The sequence below is a fragment of the Rattus norvegicus genome, chromosome 17 (assembly GCF_021556685.1).
Source record: "Rattus norvegicus strain SHRSP/BbbUtx chromosome 17, alternate assembly SHRSP_T2T, whole genome shotgun sequence".
NCBI lineage: Eukaryota > Metazoa > Chordata > Mammalia > Rodentia > Muridae > Rattus > Rattus norvegicus.
Genome location: NC_141550.1, coordinates 22,789,732 through 22,804,522, shown reverse-complemented (window position 1 = coordinate 22,804,522; position 14,791 = coordinate 22,789,732). Strand labels below are relative to the sequence as shown.

General features: G+C 43.5%; 1 long non-coding RNA gene across 3 annotated transcripts; it reads left to right on the top strand.

The window, feature by feature from the left end:
* Nucleotides 1-1,318: 1,318 nt before the first annotated feature.
* LOC148000068 (uncharacterized) lies at nucleotides 1,319-14,343 on the top strand. Of its 3 annotated transcripts, none has more exons than XR_015641202.1 (7): nucleotides 1,319-1,473; nucleotides 1,845-2,027; nucleotides 3,521-3,626; nucleotides 6,092-6,141; nucleotides 6,611-6,748; nucleotides 9,695-10,067; nucleotides 12,226-14,343. It is a non-coding gene; the product is annotated as an uncharacterized LOC148000068 (long non-coding RNA). The 3 variants fall into 3 exon arrangements; XR_015641204.1 differs by having other exon boundaries at nucleotides 5,788-6,141; XR_015641203.1 differs by having other exon boundaries at nucleotides 1,319-1,477; nucleotides 5,788-6,141.
* Nucleotides 14,344-14,791: the final 448 nt, after the last annotated feature.

Sequence of the window (14,791 nt, the reverse complement as noted above, 5' to 3'; positions counted from 1 at the left end):
CCCAAACACTTCCACCAACTGGGGACCAAATATCCAAACATATAAGCCCATGGGGGCTATCCTTATTCAAACCAGCATAGCCACTAAGCTGGTACTAGGTTTTGTACCAAACCTCCTGTAGCTGCATAAAGGCAAACATTGCTTGGGAACTCATCTATTCTACAAGTGACCAGTACAGAACACAGGAATAAATGCATTTGTGTTTAGAACAGGCCGATTCCGTAGCTCCCGTGGGGAACTCAAATGAATCAGAGTTCCTACCAAGGCCTACTATGCTGACCACTTGGATTTCTTGTTCACTAAAGTTTCACTGGTGCCTTCAAAATGATCTACTGTGTACTTTCTAAATACAAGACTCCATACAGTGACATCTACAAGGCAACACAATTCTTACAGAAGCTCCAGTAGGCAGTAATCCAATGTGTCCTGAAGTAGGGCAGAGCTGGTGCTGGGGCTTCACTGTAAACGCACTTTAGTTTGAGCTTTGGCCCTCCCGTCTGCTGATGTCCATACTGAGAGCTGGGATTGCTCAAAGAACATTCCGTTGTTGCCCAAGACACATGGGTGGGAGCTCTACCAAGAGACATTTTGTACTTTTAACCAAAAGATAAACAGAAGATATTTGAGGCTACTCGTTGTTAGCTTTGGTTGTCTTCTTCTTCTGGTACTGGGATTGATCCCAGGGTCTTGCACACTCTCTTGCCGAACAACATCCCCAACCCTTCTAAACAGAAGCTAAATTCTCATGTGGATACAAGTATTGGTGGTGACTTTGTTAATGTCAGAATTAAAACTGAATTCATTTATGTCATTGTTTTGAGTGACTTGAAGTTTCTTAGGTTAGTCCAACTACAATTAGCTATAGCATAGAAAGAAGATGCAGCATGCAGATACAGACCATGTGAGTGCAGAAAAGCGTTTCTGAGGACAAGAGTTTTCCAGTTGGCATGTCAGAGAATCCTTAGGGTTTGCTGTGTTCGTCTTGGTTCCGAGGGTAGGGGATTGTAGACACAAAGGTCATTCTAGTCTGAGTGTAGAAAGCTGTGAACTAGATAAACAGATCTGTCAAGGAATCAGTACAGCTCCCAACAGTAAGGAGAATTGGGAGGCCATTGGTGGATGTTCAAATGCCAAGGCTAAAGTTGGAAGTTAAAAAAATGGCCACCAAAATTATTTGAATATTTTAAAATGTGGTTGTACTTCTGTTTCACTGAAGTGGTGTTGGTGGGCTGAAATGGGAACCATGATTATTTTTGTGCTGTTGGTGTTCCCCAACCATTCCAACTACCTAAATGCCTTTGAGACCTGCAGCCAGCTTATAAGAGAAGAGAATTTGAGGGGAGCAAATGATCATGAAAATGAAGCAGGTCTCTGCTAGCTTCTATGGCTCTGAGGGGAATAGTGGCCGGAGACACCTCTCAAGTCAAAATGACTTAGGAAGATGTGACAAGAGGCCTGAATATTAGAACCCTGGTGGGTAAGTTATTTGTGGCAGCATCCCAACTGTCTCCAGAACCCCTCTTCTTAAAATAACCAGCAGGTGGGAGGTCTGGTCTTGGCTTTCGTGTCAGCACATGTGTAGGATACACCACTTTCTCTTTTCACTTCTTGATTTGCTATGTGTAATGCCCCTTGACTTTGGGAGTGCAGAGAAACTATGAATGCAGTGCTTTTCCATATAGGTCTATAGTCAGTGTCTGTTTACTGATTACATCAGTGTGCTTTCGTGCATGTGTGTGTTCGTGTGCGTGCATGCACTGGTGCGCTCCCACTCACTTATGGTTTGAGACCATTTTTATTTCATTTCGATCACTATAGACATTCATTATGTTCTCTCCTCCTAGCTTACTGACCTTCTGCAGTTTTACAGCCAAAGTCCTTGCTGGCCACTTAAGGGAAGGCTAAACATTACTACACCTCTGTTGCAGAGAATGATTTTCTAGAAATCATTTTAATTCAAATCGATGCATCTTGTGTATGTTTCTATAAAAGAAGATGGACCTCTCTCATGGCTGAGCTGTTGACTGGTAAGAGGACAAAGCTGGCTCGGGAGTACTGGACAAACCCAGTTTGCATTCTTGACTGTCACTGTGTCCACTTTAGAGCAGGGAAGTATTAAAAGGGTTTGGCTCAGGCCCCAGATGCTCTAAAGGCATTACCAACTTGGTGCAGAGGCCTGGTTGTGGCCTTGACGTCCTCACCAGTAACTCTAGGATTTGTTCACAGCCATGGCATTGAAATCTCAGGGGAGGAATAAAAGCATGGAGATGTGGCGACTGTTTCCTCAGTAACTAACCTGTTCTCTGTCAAACCCAGACGCAACGGGCATTACTCAGGATGATGTCAGGCCAGGAATAAAGGGACAATATAATACAATTCTCCCTAGAAGAGAGGCCTGACAGGGAGACTAGCAACTTCTAAAGTAATGCTGAGAGGTATGAAGTCTGGGTAAGGAAAAGTCTTTTCTAGAGAGAAGGCAGGAGGGTCAAGGTGACAGAGGGGAGGATAGGGGACTCTTTACAAACCAAAGATTTAAGGTAATAGCAGGCCAGACAGAGGTGAGGGAGAAAGACCCGAGAGCCTGCTGATCAGAATTCTGATCTTGATTAGTTTCCTACTAGCTGCGGTTCTTGGTTAAATACTTTATCAAATATGAGCCTCAGTTTCCTTGTATGTGAGGAAATGCAATCTAGTATGATTTATTTTGTGCCTGGCCCTTTAAAGGAGCCCTAGATAGTGGTCGATAGCCCCACTGTGAATGCTCAGCTGTTAGAACTGCTTGAACCTATGGCCCCTTGGACTTCTGGGAATAGGAGAGGATACAAAAAGTCATCCCAGGCTGAGAGAGAAAAGTAAGATCCAGGAGGCAGAAGAATCTGGTCAGAGAGTAGGGTTAGAGAAGACGGTTGGTACAGGAAGAAGGAAGATTGAGTAGGGAAAGAGAGGAGAAGACAGTTGGTTCAGAAAAGCGATTGAGGAGAGTAAAATAGTAGACAGTTGAGCGAAAGAAGATAGTGTTAGGATACACTTAGGAGAAGAACCATCAAAGAACCCACAAGTATCGAGAAAATAAGAGATGCTACAATTGGAGCCCAACGTTCAACTGTCTGCTATTTTTACTCTGCTTCATCGCTTTTCTGCACCAATGTAGGTTTGGGTCACATGACCTAACACGCTTATTCTTTTCACAATTAAATATCTGAGCAGTTCTATGAGACTCCTCGTCTCTAAAGCTGAATAGGAAAGAGTGATGCATGTCATGGGGCTTACCTGACTAGAACTGCTTTTGAATGTCTTTACATCTTTCCTTTAGGGTAAGCGAGGCTTAGTAATGAAGCTGATTATTTTTCTCTTATAATTGGCTTGTATCATGCCCCACACCCCCAAACTATAACATTCAGAAAAGCAGACAGAACTGTTCTTCCCCCACCCTCCCGCCCCTCAACATGCACTCATGTCCACTGGTGCCAAACAGAATGAAAACTTTGATTTTTTTTCCTTTTGGTCAAAACCTGTGAAGCTACCAATTTGCCACTGTACGCCCTCCTCTGGACCTTTCCTCCTCCTGCAGCTTAGAATCCTGTTTGCTGGGGAAGGAAGATCACAGGTCACCGTTCTCCATCCTGGTGAGCATGTTCTCTATGAAGCATTCTTCTATTCCAAGCTTCGTTGTTGAGCAATTGGTGCTGTTCAGCTTGTAGCTCTGATTCAGATTTGAGTAACATTAGCTAGATTGATTAAATCTGCCATAAGCAGGCTGAGTATCACCCCTAGAACCCTTGTAAATGTGGAAGAAGAGAACCAACTCCACAGAGTTGTCGCCTGCACTCCGTCCATGTTGGTCCATCAATGTATGCACGTACATATGTGCACACACGTATACACAATAATAAAAAAAATACATGCTATGTTCAGTGGTCCTAGAGATGCTGATTTCCAGATGCTGTACAGAAACGTCGATCAAGTTGGCTAGGTTTGCTGTAGCTCCTCAGATGGTTTATAGACAACGCCTCATTTTCCATTGTCTAACAACACAGAATGAATGTTCATTCATCTCCCAAGACCCCATAGCAGAGATTCCCAGAAAAGTTAAGGGTGTAGTTGTGATCAGTGTGAAGACCCAGTGCAGTCAACAAATTGGTAGAGAATGAAATATACTCTTTGGAAATATCAAGGAACTGCCTTTTGGAAACATTGTATAAATTTATTCCTTTATTGGAAAGGGTTAATTGGGGCATTAGAAAAAAATTGTTTGCTCTACAAGTTGAAAAGTGATGAAGGCCACACAAGTACGACTACTATTATAAGCTCCCCTCCCCACTTAAAAGAAGAAGCTGGGGCTTAGCCATTTAAGTAGAGACCCTGAGAAACACAGGTGGTTAAAAGCAGAACTAAGGCTCTGTCTAGGGCTCACGTCTCCCAGTTGGTTCCGTTTTCTCCTTTCCCAGTCAGTTCCTTCTAAACACAGTGGGCCCTATTTGCAGATGGAAGATGTGACTGTCAAGTGGGGACATCAAGCCTTTCAGCTGCCCTCAGCATCTCCCAGCAGCCTCTCTCGTCCTAGTCTTCCTTTGTTTACAGAAGTTGTCCCCTCGACTCCAGACTGTATTGCTAAGTCCTCTGAGTATTGCCTGCCTGCCTCTGTCTGCCTGTGCATTCCCAGGCAACGCTCACATGGAGATCCTCTTGTTCCTGGTTGCATTTCTTGTTTGGGGACACTACCTGGCAGAGTCAAGGCCCAATATATATTTGTCAAATCAGTGATTAAAAAAACTGAAGATGGCACTAACGGCTGAATAAAACAGGAGTCCCGGGGCACTGCCATTCACATCACAAGGTTAGGCTAAGGCATTTCTCTGTGTGAAAATGTAGAGAGACTGAGGAAAGAATGACAAATAAAACCTACCATCACAGGAAAGCTGTCAGAATGGGACTCAGGAGGGAGCTGCTATATACCTGTGTGATGGAGAGGAGTTCCTGTAGGAAGTGGTACTCACCAATACTCAACACTTGTCATTTAGTCCAAGTCATTACTTGCTTCCAGAAGGCATCGCTCCATCCAGAACCCTTTCTTACCTCCCAAAACCCAAATACAAAACTCTGATGACCCCATAACCTCTCTGGATAAGCACTATGTCTTCTACCATATTTAATTTCTCTGCACAACTGGGAGGTGTCAGATGATATTATTTTTCATTACTATGGAGAAAGCTGAGGGCAGGAAACTGGATTTCAGCTTCCTAAACTTGTACTGTGGCCATCAGACAAAGAGATTTCTTTTCCTGTTCATTTAGATGAATGCTGAAATTCATACAGGGCCAATATTTTTATGCTGTCTCCATAGGGAAAACTAAGCTTTTCTTCTATTTGGTAAAACTAATGCTAATGTGTGCATGTATGCATGCATGAGTGCACACACATGTGTGTCACACACATACACACACACACACACACGTGCAATGACATAATTAGTTGGGCTAATTGCATATACCATCGCAAATCTATCTTGCCATCTAAAATGTTTCTGCAGTATCTACAACTGTCAACTTCATCAAGAAACTCTTTTGAAAACTTCCCCTAGAGGAAGAGAGGGGAGAAATGTTGGGATGGGGGAGTCACATACACATTCTTAAAAGAATTTCATGATGACATCAGCACCCTTCCACGGTTTATGTTCTCGACTTCAATGAGTTGTTCTTTTGATCTTCGCACTGACCTACATTATCTGTAAGCAATGTCTACCCTCACCATAATTCCATACAAAGAAGCTGTTATTTCCAATGGCAGGTCCTATGGCGATTTTATCACCATCAGCTCCCTTCTTCCCTCAAACTACGAAGTAGAAGAAGGATTCCATAAAAGGGGAGAGGGTGGACAGAGCTGGAAACAGCTTTTTCCTGAAGATTTTTTTTTTTAGATCAAAATCAGAAGCCAACCTTTCAAAGAACAGCTCTGAATTTAATTTCCTTCCCTTTGTTCTTAGTTTTAACCCCCTCCCCCCAAAACTGCACTTAAGTCCCCAGTGTTCTTCTTTCCCATCCAATGCCAATGATTTGCATTTCTGGCGTCCTTTTCATCTGGGTACCACAAGACCATCTGAACCATCACCGATCAGCTTCAGAGGAGTGCTCCCTCCATCAGGTAAGCCCTTTGATAGCCTTCTTTTCAGAATACACAGCAAGCAAGGACTCCTCCATAACGCTATGCCTTCTGGACCACAGGCTAGGCTTGGGTGATTTCAAAGTGCAGCTGGACTTGGGTGGATGGTGATGCTCTTGTGGGGTAGCAGGAACATAGCAGAAAGAGTTAACGATCACGTGAACCCATATTGGCACCCTGGCTATACCAATATTTCTGACTTGAACAGGATGCCTTGTTCGGGAGGTTCTGTCATGTTCCTTGGGAAACAGGTGCTTGGGGGTGGATAAGAATGGGGCAGCCAGGTTGGCTGATGTCTCTGACTTGAAAGAGCTCTGCTGCTTTATAGGTTGATATCCAGTACTCATTGAAGTATTAGACTCTGAGGTGATCTGGTTTGATTATTTCCTTAGTAAAGCTTAAGTACACAGGGTGAACAAATAAAACCTGAAAGAGAGTCTGTTCACTACAGTTCAAGTTCATGTCCAGAGGGACCGTGATAAAATCTAAAATATGCCACAGACTCCCTGGAACAAGAAGATCTAAGATCCATGTTACAAAGGAGATAGAGAATTTTTCTGAATACCTGAAGCCAATTTTCACTTGACAGGTATGTAATTGATGGTGTGTTGACCCACGACCTCAACTACCTTGACAAGTAGGACCAGTTTTAGTGAAAAAGCACTCAGGCCTGTGATTTGTCACGAGTTGAGGTTGTGTGGGCGTAGACCTGGGCATCCTACTGGCAAATGTACAGTGGCTCGGAGCTTTAAAGAGTAAGTTGGATGAGGTGGCAGGTGTTGTGCTGTCATAGTCCCTAAAAAAAAGGAAAAAGAAAGAAAAGGAAGGAAGTGAAGGAAGGAGGAAGGGAGGAAGGGAAGGAAGAGGAAGGAAGGAGGAGGGAGGGAGGGAAGAAGGGAGGGAAGAAGGGAGGAAGAAGGAAGGAGACAGTGAAGGAGGGAGGGAAGGAGATGGGAAGGAGGGAGGGAAGGAGATGGGAAGGAGGGAGAGAAGAAGGGAGGGAAGAAGGAAGGAAGGAGGGAAGGAGGGAAGGAGGAAGAAGAAAGAAAGAAGACAGTGAAGGAGGGAGGGAAGGAAACCAGAACCCCATTGGAGGAAAAAATATCAGTAACAGAAAAGCTCACCCCCACGCCCTCCACCATGAAAGACTACACTGATTCACTATTAAGAGAAAATGTGTTTGTTGCAACACTTTATCAAGGGATCAGTGACTTCTGTTATCTCTCACCGGGTCATGCCCATCCTTGCCAAAGAACTTTTGGTGAGGCTCTGAGCTACTAGCTGGGTGGACTTTCACCATCCACTCGTGCTTTCTGATTAGTGCCCCCATCCCAATGACATTGAGTAAAAACATTCTGGGTTAGAGATGTGAGGGCATGGACAGTAAATCCCATAGCCCTTCTTCTCCCTAACCTGTTATCTCTCCATGTCAGAGAACCAATCTTGTTTTATGTCAGTTCTCATAAAGAAACAAAAGGAAGGAAAAGTGGGGTGGGGGACTAGAGTATGTTCTGGCAACAGCATATAGATATGCTGTTAAGTCCTTCATACTTTCTGGTCTCACAAGAATACATAAAGAGCCCAGAGGGAAAACATTTCAAAACACAGGGTCATCTGTGCAACAGTAAACTTCACATTACTGTAATAAAATACCTGAGTCCATAAACTTATAAACAGGAAACTTCTAGATGACCATTTTGATGGTGAAAACTCAGAATCAGGCAGCTTCGTTCGTTTGACCTCTGGTAAGGGTAGACACTGGCAATAGCTAGACCACACGTTGGATTGAGTGGCCACATCTTGAGCCAGGAAAAAAGACTACAACGTTAGGTCCCGTCATTCTCTTTAACAGTAGCTTTCACCTAAAAAGGCTTCCAATTCAAGAACTTTTTACTAGGCTCCTCTGTCAGAGGTCCATAGCACCAGCTAGTTCTGCTACCCCAGGGTCCACACCTCTCCATACGAACCTTCCAGGGACACAATACCAAGTCACAGCCCTGTGAGAGACCCATGGCTCTAAGCACGTCCATTCACAGACAACCTTTAGCCACACACTGAACACCCTGATCTCCTCTAACTATTGTTTTCCAGCCTTGCTGACCTTGAAGTTTCCACCCTGGCCATCTCTCCCCAGTACCATTCTCTGCTTTCATTGCAAGTACAGGCTGAATATTTTTGTCTCCTTAAGTTGAATAGAAATATTATAATGGAATTACCAAAATCAGGTAATAGTTAAAGAAGCTAAGCACAGAAAAACAAACGCTATATGATTTCCCACATAGTGTGGAGGATCTCAAGCACGTGTTTTCTTTGGACTGTGAAGACGATTTAGCGGGTAAGAGGGATAGCTACACAAACAGAAGGCCTGAGTTCAAAAACTCAGAACCCACGTAACCAGGCCATGGTTGCATGTCCTGTAACCTCGGTGCTGAAAAGAGAAAGAAGAAATACTGGGCCTTTCTAGCCACCAGCCTGACTTCAGGTTTGGTGAGCAATCCTATTTCAAAGAAATAAGGCAGAGAGTAAGACAGCAGACATCTTCTTCCAGGACTTGTGGGCACACGTACCTCTGCATATACCGCACACATATACACCACACACATAAATAAATACATGAAAATTTAGATTAAAAAAATTAAAGTTGTACTTAAAGAAGCAGAAGGTAGAATGGCACCCACAGACTAGGAGTCAGGGTGTGTTGGAGCAGATGTTTGAACACAGAGGATAGACCATTAGTTAGGAGGAACATCTGTCTGGTGATTAAAGAACACTTTACTAACCATATATCACATTCCTGATACTTGTTAAGAGATTAGACTTAAGAATTTTCATCCTAAAAAATAGAGGATGTGTGAGGTTCTACATGTGTTAATGAACTCAGTTTTACTTGATTCAAATAATCATACTTTACATGTTAGTTATATATATATATATAAAACTTTTTAATAAATAATTTTGTTAGACAGTCTTCAATTCACCAAAGTCAGCATTGTGTGTCTACACTCCACATCCCATGTCCTATAGTCACCCCTATTCATACATTTCAAATGCTCCCCTAAACCCACACTCATCCCACACAATGGTTTATCCATAGACCTATCAGCAACGCACACAGACTTTTATGCCTTACGCAAATGTAAACTTCAGTCTCCAGGGTTACATAAGACAAAGTAGATGTTTTAAACACACATCGAGTAGTGGACTGGATCCTTGCGAAGATTTTGATGTCTGAGCGAGAAATAGGGCACATACAGTTGAGTAGTGAGGAGCAAGTAGATCTTCTGGTCTCTGGAAGTCACACCCCAGAAGGGAGAGAGAGAGCTGCCTTCAGAGTCACTGAACCCACTTCTTCAGCATTCGACTGTGGACCACCAAAGAAACAGCAGGATTCACAGGGGATTGGTATCAAAGTTTTCAATGTGGTCTAAGGAGATACATGAATCTCCAATCCCATTATAGTGAAGAGATATTTTGGAAATATTTAGCAAAAGGCAATTGTTCTCAGCAGGGTTTGCCTGGGTCACCTTTCTTGTAGGTCTCTAACCTGGTGAATAGAGAGGATGATGTAGAAGCCTCTGGATTGGACTTGGCACTAGTCTACTCTGAAGTTAAAGGGAACGTGGAAAAGCAAAAGCAAGAATACCCTTGGACTAGTTGTCTTGGCACAAACAGGGAAAATGCAAGTAGATTCCTGGTGTTCTTCCTCGTTTATCATCAGCCTTGTCCTTTCGATGGTTTACCCAACACTTGAATAGAAATTTAGAAAGCACATTGACTGGAGCCATGGATGACGTCTGTGTTGCCTGGAACAGGAAGTGAATTGAGAGAAATCCTCTGAGCATACTCAACAATAAGGGGAAATGGCACCAATGACTTTAGAAGATGCTTGCCAAAACTGAAATATTAAGGTATGTTTCTTCTCCAAAAATTACTTCTGTGAACAGGTTGGAGGAACTTGTGGCTCCCCATACAATCTGAACTGAGTGTGACCTAAAATATTTCTGAAGAAGCGAAGGCAAGAATGGCTCTCTTTTCTGCATGCTGGTAGGTCACATTGGGAGCACTGCTTTGGGCTCATGTTAGAACTGGCCTTTGAATTGGGAAAGAGGTAAAACACACAGCATAGTTCAAGATTTTGCAACTATATCAGATGTGAAACAGTGGAAAGCTCTGAGAAGAACTGCCTGGCAAGGGCCAAAGGCCCTTCCATAGCAGAAAGGCTGTCACAAGAAGGCTTCTTGTTGGGTTTGTGGGACTCGTCCTACAGGTAGCAACAGCAGGTGTTGGCTCTGTGGGTGCAATGGCATTTCAGTGCAGGCGAAGGATTAAAATAATCACACCCATAGTTGAAAACTCACTGCTGGGCTATGGATGGGAACCTTTCGATGGGAACTTTTGCCTGAATACACATCTAATGGGTGTTGTTAAGTTCTCTTTAGAAAGTGCTCTAGCCATAATGGGAGAGTATGAAAGTGTTCTAAGGGTGCCCTTCTCCCCTCAGATATAAAAAATCAATATGAGAGCTATAGCATCGTTTTTCTGAATGTTAGAATCCAGGGCTTCTCTTTGAGAAGGTCAGTTCCTTATGTCCACAAAAAAAGCATCCTAAACAAAACTCAGCAAGCATCTAAACACAGTCCAGGCAGTGGTCACGCTGGCAGGAGTAAGAGGTAGAAAAAGCAGTTTCTTTCTTCCTGTCCTTGGTAAGCTGCACTCCATAAAGCACGAAACTCATTTTGATGCAAGTGCGTTCATTCTAGAAAAATTGTTAATTCTCCCTGCCCCATCCCCCCTGCAATAAACATCTCCAGGCCTTCGTGTAAAAATGATCTCGAATAAGGTGACACTAACTTCACAGTTTCCTCAACTCTTCAGTACACCATTGTTCTCAAACAGCATACTACCCAGGGACTGAGGGTGGAGCTCAGAGGTGGAGTCCAAGTCTGGCATGAGCCAAGTTCTGCATTCCATCTCCAGCACCGCAAACCAAATCCAATCAACCAACAGATACACGGGGCCTGTTTATCATTATACTTTTAAGACATTGTCAGCCAAATGGTGAGTTAGACTAGTTTTATTTTTAAGGTAGAGAGAGGCTACACAAGTCTCATGTTTTTCTCTGACATATAAAGAGAAACAACACTGCAAGTGAAGAGGACCAGGTTATAACAAGGAGGAGGAGGAGGGGGAGGAGGAGGAGGGGGGGGAGCTGGTGCAGGACAAGGTGTTCCAGGATGACCAAAGAACTTGAAACCTTGGCTTTGCCTAGAGAAAGTGGTTTCTGCCAGATCTGGCTGTTAACTATCCCCAACACTCAAACAGACCCTAGTTCCCCCAATTGACAAGGTAGAGCATGTCAGAAGGACCAGGCTGTCCAGACTAGCAGGTGGACATTTCAAGGCCACGATTTGTCCATGAATCGTAAAAGAATCAAGAACCCTTGGCTCTGGACAGTCCTACACACTGCTTAGCTAGTAACCAAGGACCTAAGTTCTCATTCAGGTAAGCAATATAAAACTAGGTTATGAGGTCTCCCAAATATCACAACCAGTTTTATATCTCAGGAGTTTTAAAGCAATACAAAATGGTCTCTTTTACACCAGGGCAAACTTTGTACTATTGCCACTCAAAACTCAATTGCATGTCCAGCTCTCCCCTCCATGTGAGAGTTTTTATATTGTTTTTGATAGAGCATTCCTATGTCAGAGGCAATGTGCTTTCCGTTTGGTTGGTTGGTTGGTTGGTTTTGTTTTTAAGATGTGTTCCTGGGGTAGAATCACTCTAGAAGCCAGTGGAGTGAGCACACTTGTGGCGTGTCACAGACCATGCAATAAGCACAGTTGTCTCTCTCTTCTACCACTGAAAGATCCATCTTATGGGTCTTGGAGGCCACAATTTCTTCAGCCATTTCTGTGATTACTCCACACTTCAGCTCAATGGAAGAGGGCCTCAGGGTTCCCTTGTAGGCCTTGATTTCTAACCTGTAGAATGATACTTCGGGAAGGTGTCTGGGTTCAAAGTGAGCCTATGTGTCATATGAGTTCTCTTTCTTCTCCCCACTTTCAGGATCCAAAGTACCAGGATTTGGGCCAGGTGGGGCTTTGGGTGAGCCAACGCTGAACCACATCTGGCTTTTGCTTTGAGGATGAGGGAGATGAGCTGCTTGAGTGACCTGTGCTGGTGCAGGCGCTGTCCTTCCTCTCTTTCCACTCTGAAGATCTAGCCTGTGGAGGACTTCTGCCACTTGGAAATACTTGGTCCAGCATGGTGAGTTCCTTGTGGGATGAGTCCCTAGCATCCCTCAGCCCTGCCTGATTCTCAGAACACTTGGGTACTCTTGTGGGCTTACTTCATAATCAGAGAATTCACAATGGAATGTAGTTTTACCCTTCATCATCAGGACCTCGTCTAAGCAGGAGTGTTATCCAACAATTTCCTCCAAATTAAGAAGTCTCCTCCTAGAGGAATGAGGGAAGCTTATGAGCCTTAGGAAGTTAATGACCCAAATCCAAGAAAGCTGAACCTGTGAAGATTCACAAGGCCCCTCCTCAACTTTATAAGAACAACACAATGCCAGGAAGAGGGGCCTCTCTGACCAGCTAAACTGCCTTCAAGTTCAAAGAGCATAGAACTTGCAGCTTTCCTGACGTGTTACTCTTCCCCAGCTGGATTTTTCATGGGTGCCTTTGGGTCACCCAGGCTTCAGCAAGTTATCCCAAAATGGTCACTGGTTCACCAACTTGAACACAGATGGTATTGTTTGCTTGAATCGTCACTGGCTCCTGGTCTGGGGTAAATGAACATTTGTTAGCATCTCCCCACCTAGTTTGTGGGGGGCACTGGTCTCCTCTTCCTTTGCATTGGCCAGGTGAGGATATTTGAGTCTAGAGTCATTGGTTTCCAGGTGACACTGCCCACATTTGATGTAGAAGGAGTCTTGGCACAGGGTCTTTACTGACATCTGATGAACAGGGATGTATGGTCTACAGACCTACTAGGCCCAAGAACTGTCAGTTCTGGTTGTCCTGAAGCCATTGAGAAAACAACATCTGGTCTGTCTATCCTATTGTGTCCTGACAAGGCAACTATGGTTGACAACAATTAATTATACATTTCAAAACGATTGTATGGAGGACTTCGAATGTTCTCAACACAAAGACAGGGTAAATGTGTAGGCTGATGGCTATACCAAATATATCTGGTCATTATACATTATATAGATATAGAATGTCACATAGCATTTCCAAATAGATCGATGAAACTTTTTTCTCTTACCTGCCAGACTTCCTCTATCATGGGCTACATGCCTATTATTGGGGCTTGTCCCATTTGTTGCAACCCTACCACCGTCGCATCTCCAGCTGGCTGAAGTCGACATCTGACAATTCGAGGGAATAGATTGACAAACAGGTCAAGAAAGGCCTGGCTTCCTCCCAGATAGGTGTCATCCTTAGGGACTCACATGGTGTGGCACAGGATTTGTGACTAGTAATAAAATCTTGAGAAACCTTAAGTCCAAAGGCCTTTCCCCTGACCTACCTGAGGCTCTCTACCACCTAATTAAGAAAACAGTCACTGTTCACAAGCATCTTGAGAGGAACAGAAAGGAGAAGGATGCTAAGTTCTACCTGATTCTGATAGAAAGCAAAATTCGCCAGTTGGCTCATTACTATAGCACTCAGCAAGTCCTCCCACCCAATTGGAAACAGGAGTTGTCCAGGCTCTGTGGCATAAATTCTCTTGTGTATACAAGCAATAAAATCATTTTAGATACAAATTTTTAATTACCTAAAATAATGTTTACAGGCTCCTTTCAAAGCAGGCTTTTCTTTATAATGAGAAATGAATAAAAAAATAACCCGAATATGTCTTAGATAATAAGACATCACGTGGCCCCCAAACATTCCTATTTGTTTTGAGGGTGGGTAGGGAGCAGATATATACAAATTAAGGTTGTTTGTTTTGAAAGCTTTGTGAAGATCGATGCCCTGCATTTTCATTCTCCCACTTAACGATGAATCTGTGTTTATTTTAAAAGTATAGTGTCAACCCACTTGGTATGGTGTGGGAAACATGGCAGGACCAAAAAGAATTCTACTGGGGAAAGACTTTTTTAAAAAATATAAAGAGGTAGATTCTGATAGCATGGTTGATTCCCAAATGTCAGAATAAAAGTCATGAAGGAAAACAATGCTTCACCTCTGGTTTCCCTCCCAAAATGTTTCCCCCTCACAGCAAAGGCAAACTGAAACTTTTGATTCCCAGGTCTCCGAGTATGTTCTTTTCTCTTGATATTAATAACTCCACTTTGCATCTCACGTCTTGGTTTAAAAATGTTTTAGCATCCGTTCGTTTAGGTATTTATAGTTAGGATTTCACACTCGGGCAGAGGTATGTAAGATTCCGTTTGGCTGGGTGTGCAGGCGTGGAGTGCTTTCCTTTACTTGGCTGCATCGGGACAGAGTTGAGGATAGAGGAGATTAGGGAGCAAGAGTAAAAGATCCCGTTACAGTTTCTCCTGCTGGAGAAACCAACTGCTGTCCGGCTTCAGCGATAAAGCCATGTTCCCAGAGTCCTTGTACTCCACCAAATTCAAAGGCCAGTTGCCATTCTTAAAGATATTTGTTTAAAT